At 40.9% G+C, this 11,305-nt stretch overlaps 1 protein-coding gene across 21 annotated transcripts in view; it reads left to right on the plus strand.

Annotated features, from left to right (window-relative positions):
• The window catches only part of FHIT (fragile histidine triad diadenosine triphosphatase), a 1,537,641-nt gene that overhangs the window by 196,902 nt on the left and 1,329,434 nt on the right, over window positions 1-11,305 (plus strand). Inside the window, exon 1 of one of the 21 annotated variants that reach the window (XM_028478558.2) lies at window positions 6,801-6,960. The exons of the other annotated variants lie outside the window; for them this stretch is intronic. The gene's annotated coding sequence lies outside the window, so the exon portion shown is untranslated. Of the gene's footprint in view, window positions 1-6,800; window positions 6,961-11,305 lie in introns of those variants that run through there. 21 annotated transcript variants of the gene reach the window in all.

Here is an 11,305-nt window from a genome sequence, read left to right on the forward strand (position 1 = left end):
GAAATAATGGATCAAGAAGTGAACATTTTAGAGCTGTGAACATTTGATGCATATTGCCAGGTTGCAATCCAGAAATGTTGCACATTGTATATTCCCAACAACAATGTGTGAGACTCTTTGTCTCTTTCGTGATGGCTCTTGCCTCTGTTTCTTTTTTCCTTCTCTTTCCTTTTTCTTTTGGAGTAGTTTCGGAAGTCCTGATCAAGGCCTTGCATTCCACAGATAAGTTATTGCTGATACCCATCTGTCATTTTCTCAAGGATTGCTGAGGGTCCATTATGATTTTTGTATTAATTGTACAAGGCCAAAATGGAACCCCATATATTATTAGATATTGAGAGAAACCAGAACAACGTGTACTGAAGTGATATTTGACACTGTCCCTCTAACAAAATTGAAATAACCTCTATAAGTGCAGTGCACTGTTAACATGTTCAGATAAATTATTTGGTTCATAAATAAATAATTTTAACTTTTATGATAATGGAGAGGAGGAAAGGTGGTATGAGGCTTTCTGAATACACAAATAATTCATTCTCTTGCATCCAGGATAAACAGCACCATGAATTAATTAAATGACAGAACATTGGATGACCCGCTGCATCATAGGACTGGGCACTTGTTAAGGATGCATGTATCCATAAGAATTGTATCATGACCAAACAAATTGGTGCTCTCTACCCTGGGTGGTCCAAGGGAGATGCTCTCAAAGGTGCCCTGGAAAAAGGCAATTGGCAGTTGCTGTGCAGCACCATGTTGGCAGCATAGAGAAAGAGCAGGAGGAGAGAGGAGGCTCATGTGTTCAGTTTCTTCTCTCATCATCCTGGATAGAGCTGGAGAGATTGCATTGGATCATAATAGGTTAGGAAGACAGAGTTGAATTAGAGACAGCTGAAATTTGCAGATTGCAAAATCAGTTTTTCATTTCAGCAGGGATCTTCTGAGTGATTTTCACTGGCATGCCAACTGTTTTCAGTGACCTACACAAATCTGAAGAAGAAACAGTGTTGAATATCTACCTCTTCTCTGAACTTAACTTCCTGCTCTGGGCTGCATCCTCTAGTCTTCACCCAATTACCAAATGCTTTGACATACTTAAGCCTAACATTTTATGCCAACTTTCATTCATTCACACATTAAATAGTTACCGATTATGATCTGTGTGCAGGTACCATGCTGATACCCCATCTTACTTACCTGAACTGATTATCTGTCTAGAGTAGTGTGTGCACTTAGGTTTGACCAAAGCTTGGTTCTTCCAGCATCTGCATTTTGAAGAGGACTTTGTTCATACTTCTTCAGCATTTACCACATCACTTATTGAACATCTACCATGTGTGGGACATTGTGCTAAATTCTGGGGATACAGTGAGATTAAAGTCATCTGGGTTGGTAATGATGGTAGAAAAGGATGATAGTATTGAGTGTGGAGTTGTACTCCCCTCTATGTCTGGCCTTTTCTTTCAGTCCTCAAAATCACACCTGTAATTTGGTTGGGCAGGAATTAAAATACACAGAGCAACAGCAGGTTTTCTCACTGTGGTTAGAAACTGAGCATTCTTAGGGACTCAGGAGAACCGGGTTATCACCTACCATCTTGGTTCTTAATTATGGCTGCCCACTGGAATCACCTGGAAGACAGTCATGATGTCCATGCCATGCTCCAGACCAATTATATCAGGATCTTTATGGTGTGTGACCTAGGCGCCTAGGTTTTTTTTTTTTTTTGAAAGTCCTGAGATGATTGCAGTATGCAGCCAAAGTTGAGAAGCACCAACCTAGAAAGTGAAGGTGTATTGAGTTACCAACCTTTCACCCCAGAGCAACCTTTACCACTGCGTTTTCTAGAGAGCCCAATTCCATGATATGTGCCATGAAGAGAATGGTCCATGCCAGATAGTTTTGAGAAACTCTGTCCTCCTCCTTGGACGATTACAGAATATACTGGCGCTTTAAGGGCCATGACAAGTCTTGTCATAAAGAAGCCTATTAAATTTTAGTGGAATTGACTGTTGTTTTTGATCCAGGATTAGCTTGCTTACATCCTCTCTCTTTCTCTTAATTAAGAATTTCACTGAATTTTGAGAAATGGCTAGATTACGTAAGAGTTGATTATCTAGTCTGTGGATGATTTTGGTTCCTTGTTTCTCTGTTCTTGGGTCCCCTTTGTGCCCTCTTTCTCATTACTTTTTGAGTAGGCACGAGGCCCAGTGAAGAGGTAAAACTGCAGTCAATCCATTTGTTACAAGCGTTTATTCATGCTTTCAAACAAAGTAAAATAAGCTGTGCTGTGGAAGAGACTGGTAGTTCTCCCCTTTCTTATAGTGGTGGTTCTCAAAGTGTGGTCCCAGAGTTAGCAGTATCAGAATGAACTAGTGTAGAAGGCAGAGTTATCACCTCCTCAACGATGTCTACACCCTAATCTTCAGATCCCTTGAGTATGTTATCTTACACAGCAAAACAGACTTTGCATACATAATTAAGATTATAGACTATGAGATGGGGGATCATCCTGGGCCCATTCTAATCATATGAGCTCTTAAAGCTGGAGGACCTTTCCAGGTTGCAGTCAGAGAGAGTTGGTGATAGAAGAAAAGGCAGGAGAGATTCAAAGCATGAAAAGAACCCAAATCCTCATTGCTGACTTGATGATGGAGGTGAAGGTCCACATGCCAAGAAATGTGGGTGGCCTCTGATGTTGAGGATGTCCATCAGCTCACAGCCAATAAGGAGATAGGAACATCAGAATTGAATTCTGTCAACAACCTGAGTGAACAAGAAAACAAGAGTCCCCCGTAGAGGCTCCAGAAAGGAACAGAGGAGAGGAACAGAGCCTGCCCTCAACTTGATTTTAGCCTGGTGAGACCTGTGTCAGACTTCTGACCTGATCTGAACAGTAAGATAGTGAATTTGTGTTGTTTTAAGCCCTAAGGTTGTGCTAATTTGCTCTACCAGCAAGAGAAAACGAATACATCTGAAAACTTTTTAAAATGCAAATTATCAATGCTCACCACCGACCTACTGAACTTGCTGGATTAGAAAGAAGCTGGGGGTGAGGTAGGGGGTGCAGCTGCAGTCTGTTTTAACAAGTTCTCCATGTGATTCTGACATGCTAAAGTTTGAGAACTACTGTTACACAGTAATAGAAATCCCAAGTGTTAAGGAGACCCGTGGATGCCTACAATAAAGACTGCACATCCTACTTCATTGCAGGTAGGTCTGGTCATTGAACTAAATTCTCACCAAACAAGTTGTGCAGTAAAGGGTTAGCTAATTTACCTTGCAGTGTTAAAACTCTGCACATTCCAAATTAAAAACTAGCTTTAATGGATTCTGGGAGATAACCCCTGAGCCCTTGAAATGTCCTGCGGGATTAGAGTGTCTTTGTGTACCTTAGATCTTGGGTCACACCAAGTAGTTTATACAACTAATGTGATTTATGGTGAATGCCTGTTTTTGTTCATCTGAGGCCTTGGGTCATGCTGTGTCAGTTTGACCTCTGGAGGGCCTGGAGAAGTTGGTAGATAACCACCCCAGCCTCTGTCGGTTAGATGAACAGTTGTGAGATAGGTTTTACACAGTTTCTCATGTGGTCCCCAGAAGCCCACAGATGTAACTTCAGTTGCCCATAGACAAAACCAACTTGATAACACAAGCTTTATTACTGTTCCCCTTCCTTTCCAGTTTACTTCTCTCTCATTTCAGTTTCCTAGAATCACTTTCCAAATAAGTTACCTGAACATAAGCCCTTGGTCCTTGTGTTAGGCTCTGCTTTCAGAGGGAACCCAAACTAGGAGCATCCTTAAAGAGACAGTGTCAAAGCTTCCTTTTTGCTGCTGACTGGGATGTAGAAATAATGGCTCATCTGCTGCTTTTGACGATGTTAAGGAAGGCCATTCTCCAGGAATGGAGCAGTGGTAAGTTAGAAGGCATCTGGGTCTGTAATTTATCTGTAGAACTGCCATACCAGCCCCGGACTGCTGACTTCCAAACTTATTAGATGAGAGATTAAAAGCTTCTGTGTTTATGCCACTGTTAATTTAGGGGCAGGAGGGTGGGAAAAGGGGTGGCTTACATACAACTTAACCTCATTCTGACCAACATAGCAAGTAATGGATAAATGGAGACTTTGGTTTGTCATCAGGTTGAAATTGAACTGTCCCTGACCATTATCACCACCATGATTAAGGGTTGACTGCATGAGGGACAAGCACATTATTTTTGGGAAAGAGCATGAGACCAGGAGTCAGGCAACTTGGGTTCTGTGTTGACTCCTAAGAAGATGTATGTTCATCTTACATTCTCTTGGATTGGACCACTTGATCTCAGGGTTTCTCTTGATTTTTATATACTATGATCCTATGAATTTAAAGTATTCAAAAATTCACTTGCAAAAACAGAGCACTTGGATCATTATGAAATGTAAATATGGGACATCATCTGTATTTGCATTTTGAAATTTCCTTACTAATAGAATGATAAGTACATCTTAGCCTGAGCGTGCATGTGGTTTTTTTTAAATGGCTCATAAGTTAGAAGGCCCTTGAGGCATTATTAAAGTTCATCATATCAGTCACTGTGAAAACTCAAACTTTTCCTTGAAGGGTGGAAGATGTTTACAAAACTCTGTTCGCCTGACAGTGATTCTTCAGGCTGATAAGAACCTTCACATGTTCTTTTCCTTTGCCTGGATGGTACCCTATCAGTCTATATAATGAGACAGGCCAAAGGACAGAGAATTATGCTGCAGGACAGCCTTCACTCTGTCGTTTGGCTTTGCATGCAGAAACCACAATTTATGATGTGATCAAGAATGATATAAGTTGGCAGTATAATGAGCTTGGGATTGTTCGATAGCCCAGATGTACACCATGACCTTTGCTGGATGTAAAGTGTCAGACTTGGGCACATGCATATTAGTTGTGGAAAAAGACCCTCCTTTGGGGAGTCAAGGGTCATGAATTTTGTTTCTAGGCAGCATATATGCAGTTGCCTAGCAACCGTGAGAGCAGTTAAGTTCTTGCTGTATGATGCTGTATGTATTCCTCGATCTTGAAAAGCTAACAGCATAACTTAAATTTTGAAGCAGAGTGTGGGTGTTCTCAAGTAGCAGAGCCTTATCTCACATCTAGTTGCAGACTCTAACTGCATAAACTTGATGTTGCTGAAGTTTTTCTGCATTAGGGATGTTGTAAACAAAAGGGTAGAACTCTGAATTGAGTTTGAGACATCCTTCATTAGAATGTATTCAGTACCAACTAACAACAGAAAACCCAACTAACAGTGTCCAGAAATACAAGGACGTTTAATGTTTTCTGAATAAGAAGCCTCGTTTTAGCTGCTCAACAAGGACCCAAGCCCCTTCCATGCTTCCATTACACCATCATTGGTGTGCTAGCTTTCATCCTCAGGATTGTTGCCTCATGCTCACAAGAAGGCTGCCAGAGCTTTCAACACTGCAGTTTCCCAGATTAGCATCCAAATCAGGATAGGAGAGGAAGAGGCAAAAAAGGGCCTTCTTGTGGTGGGTGTTTCTTATTTATTAATTTATTTTCAGAGGAGGAAATTTTTTCTTAAAGGCTCTTAGCAGGTATCTTTTCATTTCTCTTTACCCAGAACTGAGTCACATATGTATCCCCTCCTAGACTAGTCATTGGCAAAGGAGAATTCAGTTACCTTCACTGGCTTAGGCTAATCATGATTCAGCCTTTTGGGCTGGGGGCAGGGCCTGTCTTCACTGAGCACATTACCACCTTCCAGATTCTTGAGAAAGATCAGAGTTTTTTATGTTAGCAAGGATGAAGGCCAGATGGTTGCTAGGAAAGTGTCTCATGGTGCTGCTACAACTCCTTCCATGTTATTGCTTATGTGTGGAGGTCATAGGCTGCAAACTCACCCTTAACATGTTTTTAAAATGTTCAAATTAGAATTTAGAAGTAGAAACATTTTGCATTAAAAATTGGATTTTTCCCTTCTCTTGAAATAATTTGGTGTTCTGGCAACACTGCTGTCTTCAGATGGGGTACGTGCACCACGCTCTTTACCATTCCCTTTGTCATACAGTTGGCCCTCTTTACTCATGCATGTTACTTTTCTGGCCCCTATGGACCTTTGTGCTTGTGAACTTTTTTTTTTTTTTTTTTGCGGTACGCGGGCCTCTCACCGTTGTGGCCTCTCCCGCTACGGAGCACAGGCTCCGGACGCGCAGGCCCAGCGGCCATGGCCCACGGGCCCAGCCGCTCCGCGGCATATGGGAGCTTCCCGGACCGGGACACGAACCCATGTCCCCTGCATCGGCAGGCGGACTCTCAACCACTGCGCCACCAGGGAAGCCCCTGTGCCTGTGAACTTTAATCTACATGCTTTTTTAGTTACATGCAGACATTTTGAAACGAGACTTACAGTCACACCGGTCCATTTTGCTTAAGAGACTAACTGCTACTATTCTCTTTCAGTCTTGCTATATTTGGGATTCTTTTGCTCTTCTGCTACATGTTTCTTTATTGTATGACTGTGGAAGGGAGTATAATGTAATGGTCAAGAGATTGGCTTTTGACATATATAGAAGTGGTTGAAGTCCTGGCAATAGCACTTATTAACTTGTGACTTCGTATTCACATCTGTAAAATTGTATAATAATGATATCTACCTCACGGGGTTGATTAGAGAATTTGCACAGTGCATGGTTCACATAATGCTAATCTTGATGAAGATGGTGATGAAGATGATGATGTCTCTATAAACCTGTCTTTATTATATCAGTTAGTCCTTTTAGGTGCCATTTGGGAATGCAAAAACACAGCATCTTCAGTGAGTGGAGCTGATGAATGGCAACTATATATCTTGTGAAGCTAGAAGAGGATACTTTGAGTGACCATGCTTGAGGGGCACTGACCACCTGGAATAATTTTTTCTATTCCTTTCAAGATAGAATCAGATCCACCTAATTCATGCCTCCAGGTAACCTTCAGAGCTCCCAGAAATTTAGTTCTGCACTCAAGATTTGCTCATTTCTATTCAAACTGGGACACATTCTCTGTTTATACTGTCAAAAAGCAGTGGATATTTTAGTTTATGCCTGGGGACATGGGAGACAATTCTGGATGCCTCTAATGACCTTTAAGAGTCACTTCTCTTACCAAAATATCTTTTTATTTTATTGTTAAATTTTGGTCTAGATTCCATTAGATTCATCCATCTGTAACTCAGTCTGGAAAAAGTTGGAGGTCGCCATGTAAATGAGGTCAGATTAGAATTGTTATTTGGGAAAGGCAGGCATGATATTTTGAGTTTGGGTAGTTGCTTTATTTCATACTTAAGGCTGGTTGAGTAGGTCCTAGTAAATTAGGAAGGGAACCTTAGGAAACTCATTATAACCCAACTTTTCATAATTAAATTAAAAGATTATTTGGTTGGGATAATAATCACTGAGTAAAAATCAATATAGTAGGGCTTCCCTGGTGGTACAGTGGTTGAGAGTCTGCCTGCCCATGCGGGGGACACAGGTTCGTGCCCCGGTCTGGGAAGATCCCACATGCCGCGGAGCGGCTGGGCCCGTGAGCCATGGCCGCTGAGCCTGCGCGTCCGGAGCCTGTGCTCCGCAATGGGAGAGGCCACAGCAGTGAGGGGCCCGCGTACCGCAAAAAAAAAAAAAAAAAAAAAAAAATCAATATTGTAAACTTTGGAATGGATAGTATGCAACTATCAACTATAGTTTGAAATGCTTTGACTTAGACATTATTTGAAATTTCTAACAACATGTTTTATAGATATTCTTGATCAAGTATACAAAGAAGTTCATTGCAGCGATGATGGTAGTAGTGAGAAATTGGAAGTGGATAAAATATTCATCAAGGGGGACTCTCTAAATAAGGTATTATGTGTCTGTACATTGAAATTACTCTGCAGCCATTAAAAAGCATGGAGTAGATCCCTATGAATTGACATAAAAAGATGCCAAGTATGAGGCAGAACAGTATGTATTATATAAACATGTGTAAAAGTATATGTCTGTATTCAAAAACAAAAATACATGCCAAGTTGTTAATATTGACTCCCTCGGGGAATGAATTTATAAGGATGTGGAGGTAAAGGGAGGAGAGGAAGGAGAGGAAGCCAAGTTTAATTCTTAATTTATGTACTTTCATACATGTTTTGCAAAGTCATGTGCTCTATTTATAATTAGTATTTTACACTTGAGGGTTTGGAGTGGAAATCCAGGGAGTTGTAATGCTCCTTCTGAGGAACAGTGTCACATAGAGGTTAAGCACACGAGTTCTAGACCCAGGCTGCATGAACTGGAATCTTGGCTGTATCATTGGTGAACTAAATGTCCTCAAGCAAGTCTATGGATTTCTCTAGGCCTTGGTTCATCTGTGAAAGAGGGTAGTGCTACCTCGCCTATAAGACTGTCGTGAAGATTAAATGAGTTACTATAGGTACAGCATTTAGAAAAACATAGCTATGATTGTTATTCTGATTGTAAGTTTATACCAAAAATGCAGAAATAGCTGAAATGAATTTAAAAGTCACCATAGGCATCTGGAGGAATGCCTATGAATTTATGAAATGCAAAGAAATTCCTTTGATATGAAATCACATATATGTATTTTTAAAAATTGAGGCTAGAGAGGAGAAAAGTGACTGGATGGATTAGGCCTGGAAATGCAGAGGCCCTTCCCTATAACCGAGGAGCAAAGTCAACAGCTTTGAACTAAACATCTATTGCAATGGGAACATAAAACAAACTGGCTGAAACTGCCAGATCCAGAGAATCAGAGGAGGGGGGGAAAGGGGAAGGTGTTCAATAGCCTCCTAAATGTTTCATAAACTTCAATCATCTCTCTTGTCTTCCGATCTTTTACTAATTCTTCACCTTATCTTTTCTCCTCTGACAGCAAGTCCTGTATTTGATCCAGATTTTATCTCTTTATGGGACAGCTTATATGACAGTAATGTATAGTTCATTGAGCTAGAGCTAGAATATTCTGCAGAATAGTGAAACAGTCACTCGGAAAGACACACTCAAGGATGAATGCTATCTAAAGAAGCTACTATAAATGAGAGGGCAGCAGCAGGCAAAAAGCAAGTATTTGGTGGAGAATGCTTAGGAAATGGGGAAAACTTGACTTCCAATCCTCAGACTTAATTGAGCTTAGAAAGTGAGTGTCAAAATCATTCTCTGTTGTTGCTTAGTTGAAAAGCCAGTGGGGCTGTAGGAACAGTGACCGACTGACATTGACAGTCTTCCATCTGGAGCTTAATCTGTCTCCAAACGTCTGTGACACTGGTGTGTCTTTCACAACAGGTTCACGTAATTCTGAAGGCCAGGCATCAAGCAAGAAGCCAGAGTTCTAGTCATTAGTCACACATCCGGGCCACAGGGCAATTCCTTTGCTTGCAGCTGGAGACGATACGATGTTCCATAATGTGGCTCGTAATGAGGGATACATAGAGATGATGGGGTTGGATTGCAGCAGTGAGGCACTGCTAGCAAACAGCTCCAGCTTAAGGGAGCTTCCCCTCCGCTGCTGGCTTTCTCTCCTGAGCCATAGATTTGGCTCCTGATTGACTGTCTCTGCTGGAGCTCATTAAGGGGTTGGGCTGCAGCCTGTCCAGCTATGGTAAGGGACAGAGCTGCAGCCTGTCCAGCTATGGTAAGGGACAGAGCTGCAGCCTGTCCAGCTATGGTAAGGGACAGAGCTGCACAGTTGCTCCCTGCCTTCAATGCCCTGATGGTCATTGTCTCGATGCTTCAAAGGGACAGTCATCTGCTGTTTGATTTGAAGCAGGTTTGTGGGATCCAACGGTTCCTTGAAACATTTAAAGCCTGTTTCCTCTTACTTTGAAGAGAATGTGTTTACAAATGAAAATATTATTTGGATAAGGTAATGATGAGAAAAGGATACATTATGATACAAGGTCTCATAAAAAAGCACAGGAATAGGTGTAATGAGGTACCCCAAATTAACTGATTTTCTTCAGTTTGTGGGTATTCAGTTTGTTTTGGTGCTTTCTGGCCAAAAACAAAAAACAAAAATAACCCCACATTGAATTAAATAGTTTTCATTATCTGACAAAAACAAAGCAACCCCCCTCGCCTTTTTTTTTTGAACTAAATTCAAGGGTGAATTAATTAAGTTAGCTGTGGTCGTTGGGACATTATGTAAAATGTTGGACAGTGTTTTCAAATTAAGTTTCATTCATGAAAGTCACTTTAACACAGTTCAAGTAGATTTTTTTGTTATTGACTCTGTATTAGCTAACAGCATAACAATGAATTGTAATTTAGTGAAAAGTGTAGTTAGGGAATGACGCTCCCTAGTTTTCTGTGCCTAGAAGCTGGAGGATCTATAGGAATAAATAATTATGTGTGTTTGACCAACAGTTCCCAGTGTTTCTCTCTTCTGGACTCAGAGGAAGGACATATACCTAGAGGAACAGTGTTGTGTGGGGTGATTCAGAAGTCAGATTCTGGACACAGACTTGGATTCAAATCCTGGCTGCATTGTTTAGGTCCTTGAGCAAGTCCATCCTCTTCTCTGGACCTTGCTTATCTGTAAAATAGGAATAATAATGGTAGCTACCCTATAAGGTTGTTGAGTTATGTGAATGAGAATTATGTTATTTTAAGGATAATCTTAAATGTGCTTTACTTGTGTATGCATGATTAATCATCTGGAATCATCATGGAGTATGTAAAATATGGAGACATTGTTCTGGGGCTGTAGAGTTGAGTTAAAGCATTTTGTTGAGTCATCTGTGCAGATTTGTGCTTATATAATGATAAAGCTGTAGCATCATAAAAATCATCGTGCATATTTATGGAGCCCTTACTGCATGACAGGCAGTGTTCTAAAAGATCTGTGTGGATTATCTCACTGAACCCTTTCAACAACCTTATAACAAAGGTACTATTTTATCTTTATTTTTTCTGTGATATTAAAGAACTTGCTCAGATCTCAGAGCTGATCTCTGTTGGCGATGATTCTTAAACTCCGGTCAATCTGAGTCCAGGTGTCAGTTCTCACCTACTACAGTTTTAAGGTCCTATGACCCAAGGAGCCTTCTCCACCAACTGCCTAGCTTTCCAGACAATTGTCTTGGCTCTTGTTCACTTTTCTTGACAAAGAAAGCCTTGTGTTGTGAGAAAAACTTTTCCTTGCAGGTGAAATGTTTAGTGGAATTTATTTTGCATTTTTAGTGACGCTTGACTCTTCACCGGTCTCTGTGATTAATCTGCCACAGGAGTGCAGTGAACCTTTAATTATAGCTTCTTCACCCTCTCTCTTCCTCCTGTGTGCTT

The sequence above is a fragment of the Physeter macrocephalus genome, chromosome 18, assembly GCF_002837175.3.
Source record: "Physeter macrocephalus isolate SW-GA chromosome 18, ASM283717v5, whole genome shotgun sequence".
In the NCBI taxonomy this organism is placed as follows: Eukaryota; Metazoa; Chordata; class Mammalia; order Artiodactyla; family Physeteridae; genus Physeter; species Physeter macrocephalus.